Here is a 13,315-nt window from a genome sequence, read left to right as displayed (position 1 = left end):
TAAAGTCGCCAAAGGGAGTAGTACACAAATCGACATTTAATCCTCGTGCAAAAATAGCACAGAATTATAATATTGTAGAGGACCTGGCCCAATCGCAGTCTGTTATGTCGACACTTGAGGTACCGCAAAATTGCCCCTCCCAAGAGCAAGCTTTACTATCAGCGATAAGTGGGATTGGCCCAATGGATTCCAATCTTGTGGCCTTTGATCATAAAGGATATGACCCTCAGTTACCAGCTCAACTAGCTTTCCTTGTTCAAGTGAAAGCCCTCAACAAAACTGTTCATCGAACAATTATTGATGAGGGGGCATCTACATGCCTTATGTCGATGAGTTGCTGGAAAAGTTTAGGCTCACCACCCTTGTCAAAATCGTCAATGACATTAAAAGCATTTGATGGACGATCATACACTCCATACGGGATTTTAAGTAACTTGCAAGTTGAACTGGGGGGCAAAACAGTAGAAGTTGATGTGGAAGTAATCGACGGAAACCTCGATTACAACATCCTACTGGGAAGGCCTTGGATATATGCCATGGCTGCAGTTGTGTCGACCTACTTCAGGAGGATTGTATTTCCTTTTCAAGGAAAAATTACAATCGTCGACCAACAAACATTTCTCCCCAACAGTTCTCAAGTTACGGGAAGCAGCACAATGATCCATGAAAGTAATCAATCGCTCCAAAATATTGGAGTAGGTCTCCTAAAAGACCCTGCCTTAATGGGTACTTTTGCCCTACCGCCGGCGGGTAATCTGGCGGAAGTAGCCACAGTAGAAACCTACAATATGAAATCTTCTATATCCAACGGATTCGGAAGATTCCTAAATATTTTGTCAGCATGGATCATCGCCCTAATGGAAATACTGTAAATACAGTGGGCCCCGAGGACGGTTCTTATCTCGCGTCAACCTCGTTAAAAAATGAAACAAGGAGGCATGAGGATAGTTCTTTTACTGTGTCAACCTCATTAAAAAATGAAACAAATCCCCTTTTCAAAATTCAAAGGTAAACCTTCATTCCAATCACCAAGTTGAATGCAATGAAGCTTGGGGGGCACCCTCCTTTGACATGCGTTATTATGATGCTGGGGGCATGCAAAAGAACGAGAAGTTTTGGCAAAGTTCATGCTCGTTAAAAAATAAACGCAACTGTGAGCAAGCTTCCCCCAGAGTTCAAGCTCATCAAGAAAAAATGAACCGGTAAATAACCATTTGAGACCGTAAATTCATCAGCCATAAAAGCCTTGGTCGTGTTTGCACCGTCACCTCCACTTTTCATTTGGCCGATCATTCACATCCACTTGATTGTTTACCTATTTTGAGGAACAGCTGCGAAGAGTGATTTCACTTGGCCATCCTTGTGACACTGCCGTGATTGGAAAATTCCAACCTGTACCTGGAATCTGCTGCTATCCCTGTTTATCACTCGTTCCTCAAAATACGAGTCTTCTTTGAGCTCTTTTCACTGACTCGTAAAATATGAAAATTTTGCCGAGTTTTGGCCTTCCAGCTCGTTAAAAGGACCGGAAGAGCTATCCCTCCTCTAGATTTTAATCTTTTTGGACCTGAGGGATTATTGCACAAAAAGATCGAGCGCTTGTCTAGTTCAGCTCGATAAAGCTATCGAACATTCATCCCTTCTGTATTGTTTTATACTTTTTTGGACTTAAGGGATTAGATGACAAAAAAGGACCTTTGGAGTTAACTTTATGTACCCTTTTTAGACTCTCTAAAAATGAAAAGGACCGAGTTGTCTTTGTCGCTGGGCTCGTTAAAAATACTGAATAGCGACAAACTTGTCTTTAGACGAGAACGAGTTTCCCTATCGCTAGGCTCGTTAAAATATAGCGATGGGCTTGCCCGAAGGGCAGGTTATAGAACAAGCATATGTTATCCTCCTCAAGCTTGACAAAAATAAAGAGGTACTGGTCAGAAATGACTGGGGAAAAATTGGGAAGAACCTCAAAGCTTAATGGTAGCAAGTCGCTCTTGAACATGACACTTTTGCCTCCGTAAATATCGGGTTGGGTTATTATCATTCACCGGTCCCTTCACCATGGTCTCGCCATACCATCCATACATGGGGTAATGCTACCGATCCATCACATCAGTGTCGTTATATGTTCAAGAGATGTCATTCAGAAAGTGTCAACCGGGTCCCATCCACTACCATACATCATCTTTCGTCCTTCCATGACCGCCACCTTGAATCATATTTCACAAATCGTTTTCACCATCATCACTAGCTCCGTTCCGTGTCACTGATGTGGGATTCATTAAGGCCCTCCTTTGACGGATCACTTCTTGTCGACATCAGCTCACTATCCAAGAAGTTGATCTAGGAACACCCCCTCAGTACTTTGAAGCTTGCATGCCTCAATGGCAAGTTTCTCACTTCCGGCGATAGGTATACATTAATGACCTTCGACCGGGAGACTTTGCGTGGTGTTCGACGTCAGATCCTATATTCACGCCACGTGAATTGTGCTGCAGTACCTTGAGGGTCATCATCATTATCGGTGATTCCTCTCGCGCTTGTTAACAGTTTACATTATTGACTGGTAATCAAGCGATGTCTTTCCATGTTCGACTTCAAGAAATCCTCACATGGATCGACTTGTACTAGAGTGAAGATCGGACAAGTTTGAAGACCCCGGATCTAGTTTCATCCATCCGGGCTGCGATATATATTCAGGAGATAAAAACATAGACATGTGCAGCAGATGATCATCCTTCTAAAAGGATGATAATTAAAAGCAGAGAATTATCAGTCTATTGTCAGACGATCGTCTGTTTATGTACAGCAAATGTATTTATAAACTGAGCATGGGAAATGCCCGCATCAGCTAGATCATGAAAAGAAAGTATGAAAAGATAATGTATTGTATTGTATTTTGGTTACAGGTCACCTCCCGACGATTGAATGAACTTCGGATCCTCCTAATAAAGCATTTCACCCGATAAACGACCTCATACTTTAGGGGGCAACTGTTATAGACATTTTTGTGCCTTACAGCACGGAGCATGAAATGTCAATAATCTGAGGGATCCAAAGTCCCTAAACATGTTGTTCCTACCCCTAGAGGAACAAGGTTAGCAAACCACAGCACTTCAGATCAGTTCTCCACTGAAAAACACTCAAAAACAGGTCAATTTTGGATCAAAGCAGCTGCTCCACTAAGCATCTGCGCTGAATGTCAAAAGCTCTATGGTGTACCTGCGCTGCATAGCAAGTGCAACAAAGGCTACCTGCGCTGGGCGTACTTTGACATGTGGAGGAATCTTTTTCTCAATGTGCCAGTGCCCAGGAAGCTTCCAAAAAGACACTTGATCATAAGATTCACCTAATGATGAGTTAAGAGCTTCTAAAACTCCAAGTGGAAGGTAGAAACTCCGAGTGAAGAACTGAAGAACAACTGGAGTTGAAGAGGACAACGAGTCACACATCAAGCTGACTTATCTTCACTCCAAAACTCTATATAAGGATCTCATCCCATGGGATCTAGAGAGGGCGGAATTTAGTGCGAAGAATTGCTGTTGGTTTACAGTTGTGAGCATTGGGTGATTGCTTGAGGGAGGTGAAGAAGAGATTTCTCTCCGTCGGGAAGGTGATGCTGGATTGGACCTCTCATGGTTGTATCACCGCCTGAACCTTACTTCCATATATTAATAAAGCATTTGAGGTTCTTCTATTCGCATGTGTTTCAATGATGTATTGTCTTACTTGCGTATTTCATTTATGCTAATCCTTGAATCAGTTATGAATGTATGCTTCTTGTAGTTTCCTTTCTTTGTCTTGTTTGCAGGATCTCGTGTAGCTGGGCCCGTGAAAAGACTTGGAGCTGGGAGCAAGCGGCGAATAGAGGAGATTGGATCGACCATTTGCGCAAGACATCGGTAAGTGGATCTCTTCCTTCTATCTCTTGCATGTCATAAAGAAGTAACTTTAGATAGCTTTGCTTTCAGTTGTTGCTAAGGAACTGTCACCCTTAGAGTGGGTTAGGGTCATTCCGAGTTGGATACTTTCCCCCCCAACACCTCCACTTCAGGTAGTAAGGATCAACTAGAACCAGGGATGGATCCTTCAATGCTCACTACCTTTCTGGAGACATGCATGAAACTGCTACATGACAGCAAGGCAGTCAAAGGACTACAAGAACTTATGACTAGGTGTGTGGGTTCAGGAGAAACGTGTGTGGTCCGGAAACTTGGAAAGCATGCATTGCGCATAGGAAGGGAAATGAGGTTGACTGCACAAATCGGTGAATATGAATTGGATCAGGTAATCCTAGATCTGGGTTCGGATATTAATGAACTACCAAAGCAAACATGGGAATGCATGGGTAGACCCACGTTATAATAAAATCTATTCTTTGTATATATGGTTTCCACTAGTTCATTGGAGTTATTGTTGTTTCTTTTTGTTGTTCAACTATGATTGTGGCATAGATTCAGAATTTTGGCAGGTTTTGTTTCTATCAATTGCTACAGATCTACAATGTTTAGCAGCCATTTATATTGTTGATATTGTTTGTCATCCACAATCTTAAATGGGTTATTTTCATAAATCTTTGAGAAGAAAACACTACAACAAAATTGGCGACTCCACTGGTTTTTTACTTCAGATCCAGAAACCTGGGTGACTTTTAGTTTTCAGCTTAGGGTTTCTCCTTTTTTCAATCGCTTAATGTTTCCTAGATTTTTAACACTAGATCTATTAATTTTCTGACTTCTGCAAGTTTTTGGTCTTTTCTGCAGGTCACAGGAACTAGCCGCAATAGAGATGGAAGTTTTTTCTGAGATTTGTCGACCGAGAATCAAGGAGCAAAAATCACATCTTTTAGCCAAAAAAGTGTGATCCCAACTTAAAACAAGTCAGTACTTGTGATTTTAGGGTTTCTAGATTTTTATCAAATCTGTTTTTGGGTTTTGCCGAGAGTTGTTTGTTGGGTTGTTTGGCCTCTTTCTAATCCCGCTTGGGCCTTGATCTACTCTGATTTACTTGTCGAAGTGGAATTTATCCCCCTAGGGCTTCTAGTACACTTCCACCTTTATAGGAGGAGTTTAGCTTAGTGAGTAGTCTAAGTTTCTGAAGCACTTTCAACCATATTTTCCATATTTGTACCCTTTTGTTTAGATCTTTAAATATAGGTTGACACCATCGAAAGTTTCATATTAAAACTTGTTTGGTCATTTGCTTTAGGGTACCATCGGTTGCCCTAGGTTTTTCACCCATCTCCCTATCTTTTTGCAACGATCTTCCTCTCTGGTTTTTTTGTTGCTACACCACTTTCTAGCAGCCTAGTGTCATTTGATCCCAGCCACACTAACAATTAGATCCCTTGACCTTTTTAGTGTTTTTTCGATCTATTTCGCCACCAACCAGCACAGTGTTTGCAAACCCAGTTTGGGTAGGGTTTAGTTAATTGTTTTGTTGTTCATTTTCTGTTGTTAATTTCGGTTTATTTTTAGCAAGATTTTTTCCTTTTTACAAACATGATCTCGGCTTAATCAATAAATACACTTGCACACACAAGCACACCTCAAGTGAAGGGCACTTAGTCTTGCACCACCAAGCCAAGACTTAACATAATAAATTTATCTCCCCTCATCGAGACAAATGCATATTGTTGATCTCCCTTCACCATTTCCATGTCACGTGTGTCTTTCTACCATTGTGCCACCAAGGAATTTGTCGCGGAGACTATTAGGCCTTCACCCCCAGTTTCCTCTTGGGCATATTACCCCTCCCCATCGAGTTCGAGTTCAAAGCCCTCCGAGTTCCCATACCGACTCTTCACCTGGTTCATATGATTCTAAGCCTCCTTCACTGCATATCGTCACCATGTCTAGATCCATAGCTGGTGCAGGAACCCAACCTGGTGTTGGCTTTGGTTCTATCTTAGTAGTCACATCAGTCGGCATAGTCTCAGGAATAGTTCCGACAACCCCCATGCTCCCCTTTATGGTTGGGTTTAGTCTATCGGATTTTAGCCAGCTAATAAACAACCTCATACACCACGATTCTGTCTAGCCTTCTATGCTTACTAAGCTTCCCTCAGACATCCCAAAGTTTGAGGGTCATTCTCGAGAGGATCCTACCAACCATGTCCGCTCCTTCCACATGTGGTGTTCGTCCAACTCCATTACCGATGACTCCATTCGTCTTCGGCTCTTCCAATGCACGCTCACTGGAGACGCTAAAAAATGGTATGTAGACCAGCCCACCACATCTCATTCCATTTTCATGATGCTTGCTAAAGCATTCCTCTCATATTTCCAGTTACCTCTCTGGTACGACACTCGTACAAAGCTATTGACCTCATTCCGCGAGTCCTCTGCCACTTGCCTTTCCAACCATGTTCAGGAATGGCATAGAAGGAGGAGAACATGCCATGCCCTGCCCTTCGAAGACCGTGTCTATCTAGATTGGTTTCATAGGAGCCTTTTTTCACCCATTGGAAAATATGTCTTGTCCCATTTTCCTCATAAAGAGGAAGAAGCTCTCCAAACCGCTCTGAGATATGACTTGAACTATACACAATCAGGTTATGTATATACCATCATTCCAGACCTTCCCCATCCTGGAGTTGTCAATGCACGGGGGGCATCTCACGCCACTGACAGTATCGTTGGAACCCTTTCACACCCTTCACCATATACACAAAAAATTTATGGCTATCTACAAGGGGCACCAGTTCCTCTAACACTCATGCCCCTCCTGCTAGCAACATTTTTTCAAGACCCCAACCAATCTACCAAAACATTTCTCCTCCTTATGCACAACCAAGTGCTCCAGCCCCTCAAGCATTAGCACCACAGCCTCCCATGCATCCTCAGCCCTAGAAGCCACCACTCCCTCAGGGTCAAGTGTTTGCATAGCACAGTGTTACCAATCCCCAAAATTCAAAGAAAAAGAATAAGGGGAAAGGTAACAAGGGTAACCAGCGTAATCAAGGTAATCAACCTAGTCAACCCTAGGGGAACAATCCTAACATCAACAACCAACAACAAGGTAGCTAGCCCAAGAAAAACAAGGATATTAATACAAACAAGCCTTGTGCATGTTGTGGTGTACAAGGCCATTATACACATGAGTTTCCTCTCTTACTCCAGATGCGCCAAATGTGGGAAGTTTAAGCAGCTTCTAGAGGTCAACAATCGCCTTAGAATCTTGTGCCATATCAACCGGTAGTGCTTACAAATCCTTTCCCTCAGCAAGGATTTGTTGTTGCTCAACCTCAGCTAGGTCATGCAGCCCATCCCCCCAACCTTCTGGTCCTTGTGACTACCAAATCCTTATGATGAATTCTGATGAGGTTAATCCCTCTGATATCAACCTGGAAACTTGTTCGTGCTAATATGACAAGCCATCAACTTCATCCACCATTGATTCCAAAACCAAAGCATCTACTGAGCCTCTTATGACACCAAATGGTCTACTACAAATCCTTCAATCTAGAGTCAAGGCCATTCCCAAGATCCCAAAGGGACCATTACGCCATAATGCGGCTTCTACTCGAGTTGTCCATACATATAGTATAGTAGATGACTTGGCGTAATCACTCGTTGCCATGTCGATGTTGGAAGTACTCCAATGTGCCCATCTCAAAAGAAATCTCTAATAATTGCTTTGGGTGTAGTAGATCCCTCTGACGATCGTTTGATTGACTTTGCAGTTGATACATCAAAACATCCCCCATTGCCTTCATCTGTTTCTTTCCAAATACTAGTCAGAGTATGTAATGCCATTGTCTCTCAATGCATTATTGATGAAGGTGCATCCACCTGTGTGATGTCCGCTGTTGTTTGGAAACAACTCAAGTCACCTGAGTTGTCCTCCTCCACCATCACTTTGCGTGCTTGGGACAGACACTCCTCCTAGCCTCTTGGCATGTACTGCAACTGTCCAGTGACCCGAGCAAGAAAGATTGTCCATGTCGACATTGAGGTTATTGATGCCCCTTTGGATTACAACATTCTCTTAGGTCGTAGTTACACATATGCCATGTCAGTGGTCACATCTACGATGATCCGCAAGATCTGCTTGCCCCATGAAGGGAAGACGTTACCATCGATCAGTTGACTTACTATGAGCCAGCATTCATGACCTTCCCCGAGTCCATTATATCATCAATGCTAGATGAACAGTCTTCAACTCTCCTTACCGGTGTTTCACCCAGAATCTATAAAGATTCCTCATTGTTGGGTGTTTTCCCTATTCCTCGGCCTCTCATCTTAGAGCCTAAGTCTTTGAGTGTTTTCATTTTACAAGCGTCACGGGCTACTCTCAAGTAGTCTGGTACATCTGATCCACAACCAGCTCCTCAGCACCCTGCAATTACCATCCCAGCCACGCCATCTGGATCCACCCCCCCAGGACCTCTTCCATTTGTGGGTGCCTCTCTTATGTTTCCTCCAGGAACTATTCCTCTAAGTCTCAACCATCTAGGAGCTATTCTGCCGGGACATTACACTACAAGCCAGATACCTTTCTTATTCCTCCCTCTGGGAGTATTTTCTATCCCTATCATGGCTTCACTGGTCCTTCCTAACATGACTTTGGGGATCCCAATATGGTACATCGATCCCCCTGCAAGCATTCCGCTTGGTCAGCTAAGACCTTATCATGCTTTGACCCCGGTTCAATGATCCCTACGGCCTCTGTAGCTGCTTCAGTTCCATTACAACCTCAACAGGAACCTACTCATGTTGCGAAAGCATCCAAACATGGGGACAAAGCTAAGAGGAAAGAATCGGAGGACAAGGCTCCCCAAGCTCCTCCAGCCCCTAAGGCCCCAAAGTCGTCACCTTTGTGCGCTTTATGTAGAGTTTTTGGGCATGCCACCAATAATTGTCCCAAGCTTCCTCATCTCAAACCTTTGGTTCATGAAACGTTCCTTGAGTCAAATATCCCTGAAGCCCATGTTAACTTACAGGGTCCACCCAAGAAACTCATAATGTTACGCACAAATCACCCTTGTGCCCTATGGATGTTCATGGTCACTATTCCAATTGTTGCCCTCATCTCGATGAATTTCGCGACTGCCTTGAGGTGCTTCGCAAATACGAGGCCACTCGTAGTGGATCACATACTCCTCTACCTGTGGATTCTAGTACCACTAGTCAACCAAAATAGTGGAACTCTAGTCCCACCATCGTGATTCGTCCCCCCGATGTCAAGATGACGAGCACCACGGGCCATAACCTTTACTTGTCATCATCCTTGAGTTCCTCACAAGCAAACCTTTCTAAGGTTTTTTCGTGTGCTTCTATCAAACCTCTTTCAATAGAATCCCAAGTCTCAACATTCGTAGATCCTCCATCTACTATCTTGTCATCTACCATTCAAGATGATGCGTATCTGAACCTTCTTTCTCAGGTTAATGCACCAAGTACCACCGTTGCATCATGTAGTCAGTCTTCCTCCCGTCAGCCCATCTTCCATTCTGATGAGGACATCATGGAAGCTATGTCTACCCCTGATTACCCTTGCACCTAGGAAAGGGGCCACATTTTTGGAGGATTTTGAAGGCCATTTCCTTTTTAATTCTCCCATTGCACTCTACCTAAAGAAATTTTTTTCATAGCATATCCCTTTGATTTGTGTATCTTTATTTATGCCATGAAGTTAGGTAGATTGCATAATCTCATCCTTTGTCTTTTTCACCTTTCATATGGATCCATCATCCACACCATATATCGGTCATGTCGAAGGTGTGAGTCACTTCTCCAGGAATCTAGCCTTGGCAGCCTAGGCCATTTTTACCCCCTTGCATACATTAGTCCTTTCGAATGGCATGTGCATTGGATCTACCACCAATAACCAGGCTGAATATGATGTAGTGATAGGTTTTTTAGTCAATTCCCTCGCTCATCGTATCCTTCATTTTCATGTTCATTTAGATTCCTTGCTACTTGTCATGCAATTGAATGGTGTGTACCATGTGCATAACCAAGTCCTATTTAGAAAATATCTACTTGTTAAGCTATTGGTACATGAATTTGAAACGATTACTTTCATTCATGTTCCTAGAGCCCAAAATAACTATGTATATACCATTGCAAACAACATTCTAGATTGGCATTTATCACATGTATACCACATATGACAACCATAAACACAACACATGGCGAACCATCATCGTCATATAAAAATGCATAATAATATTATGTATCACATAAAACATATAAGTATTTGGAGTCCACCACTCTAGATACATCCAGTATGCCCATAACATACTTGGGGCCACATACACCCCCACATTTCTTTATCATCCTTTGGAGGATCTCGTGCCAAGTTGGGTCAAAATTCTTGAATCCTTTTTTTGAGCACTCGAAAGACAATGGCGCTCCACAAACTCCTCTTGCTAGGGGGTATCACTCCCACCTTTGCATACCAGATCAGTCCCCTCCATCCCATATGCTTGTGGGAAGTGGCCCATGCTTGGGGGTATGATGGTTTTCCCCTGGCCATCTTCTCAATTTATTAAAATAAGTCGCAGCCTAGATCCCACTGAATCTAGGTATGGTCGATTATCCTTCCATTCCTTGGATAGTTTGTCCTACCAACCTCTCCGGCAATCCATATGCAAATCGCATATCATATGTTTTTGATACCATATCTTCAAGCGTTCTAATCTATGTCTACATAGTCCCCATGTTTGACTTCATGGGCGAGGATGATTCTAGACCTCCTCTAGTAGTTCATTCTTGTTTTCCTCTTCCCTTAATTCTTCACCAAGAACCATTGTTCAAAGAAGCATTAAGGCCATCTTTAGACAAGGAAACTTGCCTGAAAGTTGCAGATCTCGATTCCAATGGTCAGTTTGTCCGCTACGATCTCCACAAGATTTAGGGCCTTCTCCTCCTCCCAGATTAGAGGGAAATCACCATTTTATAGGAAAACCCATAGTTTTTATGTCACACATTATGACCAAACCGTATCCCCATTTGATGAACTGTCAGCACTGTTATAAAGCTCTCATTGACTATTATAATGGGTCTTCCTCAGTTTTTGATGATTTGACACTTCACCAAGAAGTCATTTTTCCAAGAAGGGTCACTTCATCGCCTTTCAAAATCAAATTTCTTCATAAAGCGACACTTGTACTTAGAGGTCCACCTCCTTTTAATAATTTTCATACCATGTGTCGATTTTCGTCATGAGTAACCATCTTTTACTCATGTTTTCATGGTCCCCATCAAGCTTATTCTGTGTGGCAGCATCATCGAGTCACCCTTGTTCAAAGTATCTATGATAAGTCACCCTTTGCATCCATGGACTCTGTTTCATGTCCCATTCTATCATGTCACAATATTCCATCCATATTTGCATACGGTTCATCCTATGTTGCCAATTTTTGCCTCTAGTCATACTATCCCCATCCCCTTTGGAGTTGAGTCAGTTGTTGTCAAGTCAACCATGCACTTTATGCTCTGACAAGGGAAACCATCTATTTGTCCCTCAATTCCACTTTACCCATTATCCCTATTGTCAGTCCATCAGTCACATTACTATTTTCCCTCATGCCTTAGTTTAGGATCCTCATTGCCTCACCTATCACGGGCCCTATTCTGTCGACATCAACTCATTTATTCCAGAAGAATGACCTAGAAGGCGATGTATCTTGGTTCCAGCTTCCATTCTTGTTCGGTTCCTTGGATCGAGCAGAGGGTCTCATTATTTCCCTTTGACTTGGTTGTTTCATGTGCGTGATTCATACACTTGATGGTCTAGTGATGCAGCAGATGGTACCAGTGATTCTCGTGTGTGTGTGAGATGTTTCAGACCTCATGAGGGGGTGGCCCTTCAAGTAGCCCCCCAAATGCCCAAATGCATTCCTATTATGCTACAGTGTTAGATGTAGTTCTGCATATTTGATGGGTTTGGTTCCTACCAATCAAAGTGTTCATAGCATGCACATCTCCTTCAAATGATCCATTCCATTTTCCAGAGCCCTTCCCTCTTCAGCAAGGCTTCTTCAGTTGTTTTACCCTCCCTCCCACCCATTTTTTTAGGGAAGGACCTTTGTATCTCATGTACTCAGATATTATTTTATTCAATCTTACCTCATGTTTTTCCAGGTGCATTATGTATATGGGACACATTGTATTATTTGTTGGCTCTGTTATGCCAGCATGTCATGTACCATTCAACATGTACTTCATTGCTCAGTTTTATTCTTTTAGGTGCACCGTTATTTTTGTACAAAGTTATTGCTGCGGGTATGGGTATGCCTCCCTCGCGTCATTGAGGTCCGGTACCACAACATAAAAGGATACTTTCATTTGTTTCGCCCCCCTCTGTCCCTATCCTCTTTTGCTTTCGCTTTATTGGTCTCTCTTTGTCTCTTTGACTCCCCTGAGTTGTCTAGTGATTGTGCCTTTACAACATACTTCGGTCATACATTTTTCTCCTAACACTCATATGTTGGGCGTCGATCTTTTATCACCAAAAAATTGATCATCTAGCCTAATTTACTAGATGGATTGAAGTACACCATGTAAAGCCAATTTTTCCATAGTAAAATTGCTTTCACTATGAGGAATTACTTAATAAACCACCTTTTTTAAGTAATTTATAATTAAACCCATGAAGAATAATTAAATAAATCACTATTTATTTTATTTTCTTCTAGCAATAATTAACTAAAGCATTGTTCAATTATTATTCCTTGTCATATTTGACCCAATTATGAAAAATCAACAGATAAATTATTAATTATCTTCTTTTTCTCCAAGAATAGTTAATTAATCACTAATTAATTATTATTCCTTGTCAAATTTGACTAAATCACTTAGGAATAATTAAATAAATCATTATTTGTTTATTATTCCTTAACTAATTTCTTGAGATGATAAATAAATCATTTATGTATTTATTATTTCTAAATAAATGTTTAAATACTTTTTCCCTCCTAACCAAATATAATAAAATATTCCAAGTGGTTATTCCAAGAATGGGGTTAATAATATTTTATTATTGCTCATTATTAGAGGATAACTCAATATTTTGTTATAAACATAATGGTTTTCCATTCATTATTCACTTTTGATTATTTTCATTATTGCACTCACTACTATAACTCTGATTATTTTCATTGTCTCACACCATTTTTTGGTGGGTTTACACATTATAGAGGAGAAAGGCTCTACACAAGCTGAAGATGTTTGAGGATAGCCAAGAACTCATCCCATAGAGGGGGACTGGTAACATTTATTTATTACCTTCACAGGTGTTATAATAAAATCAATTCTTTTTATATCTGGTTTCCGTTGGATGATTGGAATTATTACAGTTTCTTTTTTCT

The sequence above is a fragment of the Pinus tabuliformis genome, chromosome Q, assembly GCF_031772625.1.
Source record: "Pinus tabuliformis cultivar Carrire ecotype Pingquan chromosome Q, CPIR1, whole genome shotgun sequence".
NCBI lineage: Eukaryota > Viridiplantae > Streptophyta > Pinopsida > Pinales > Pinaceae > Pinus > Pinus tabuliformis.
Note: the sequence above shows the minus strand (reverse complement) of the source record.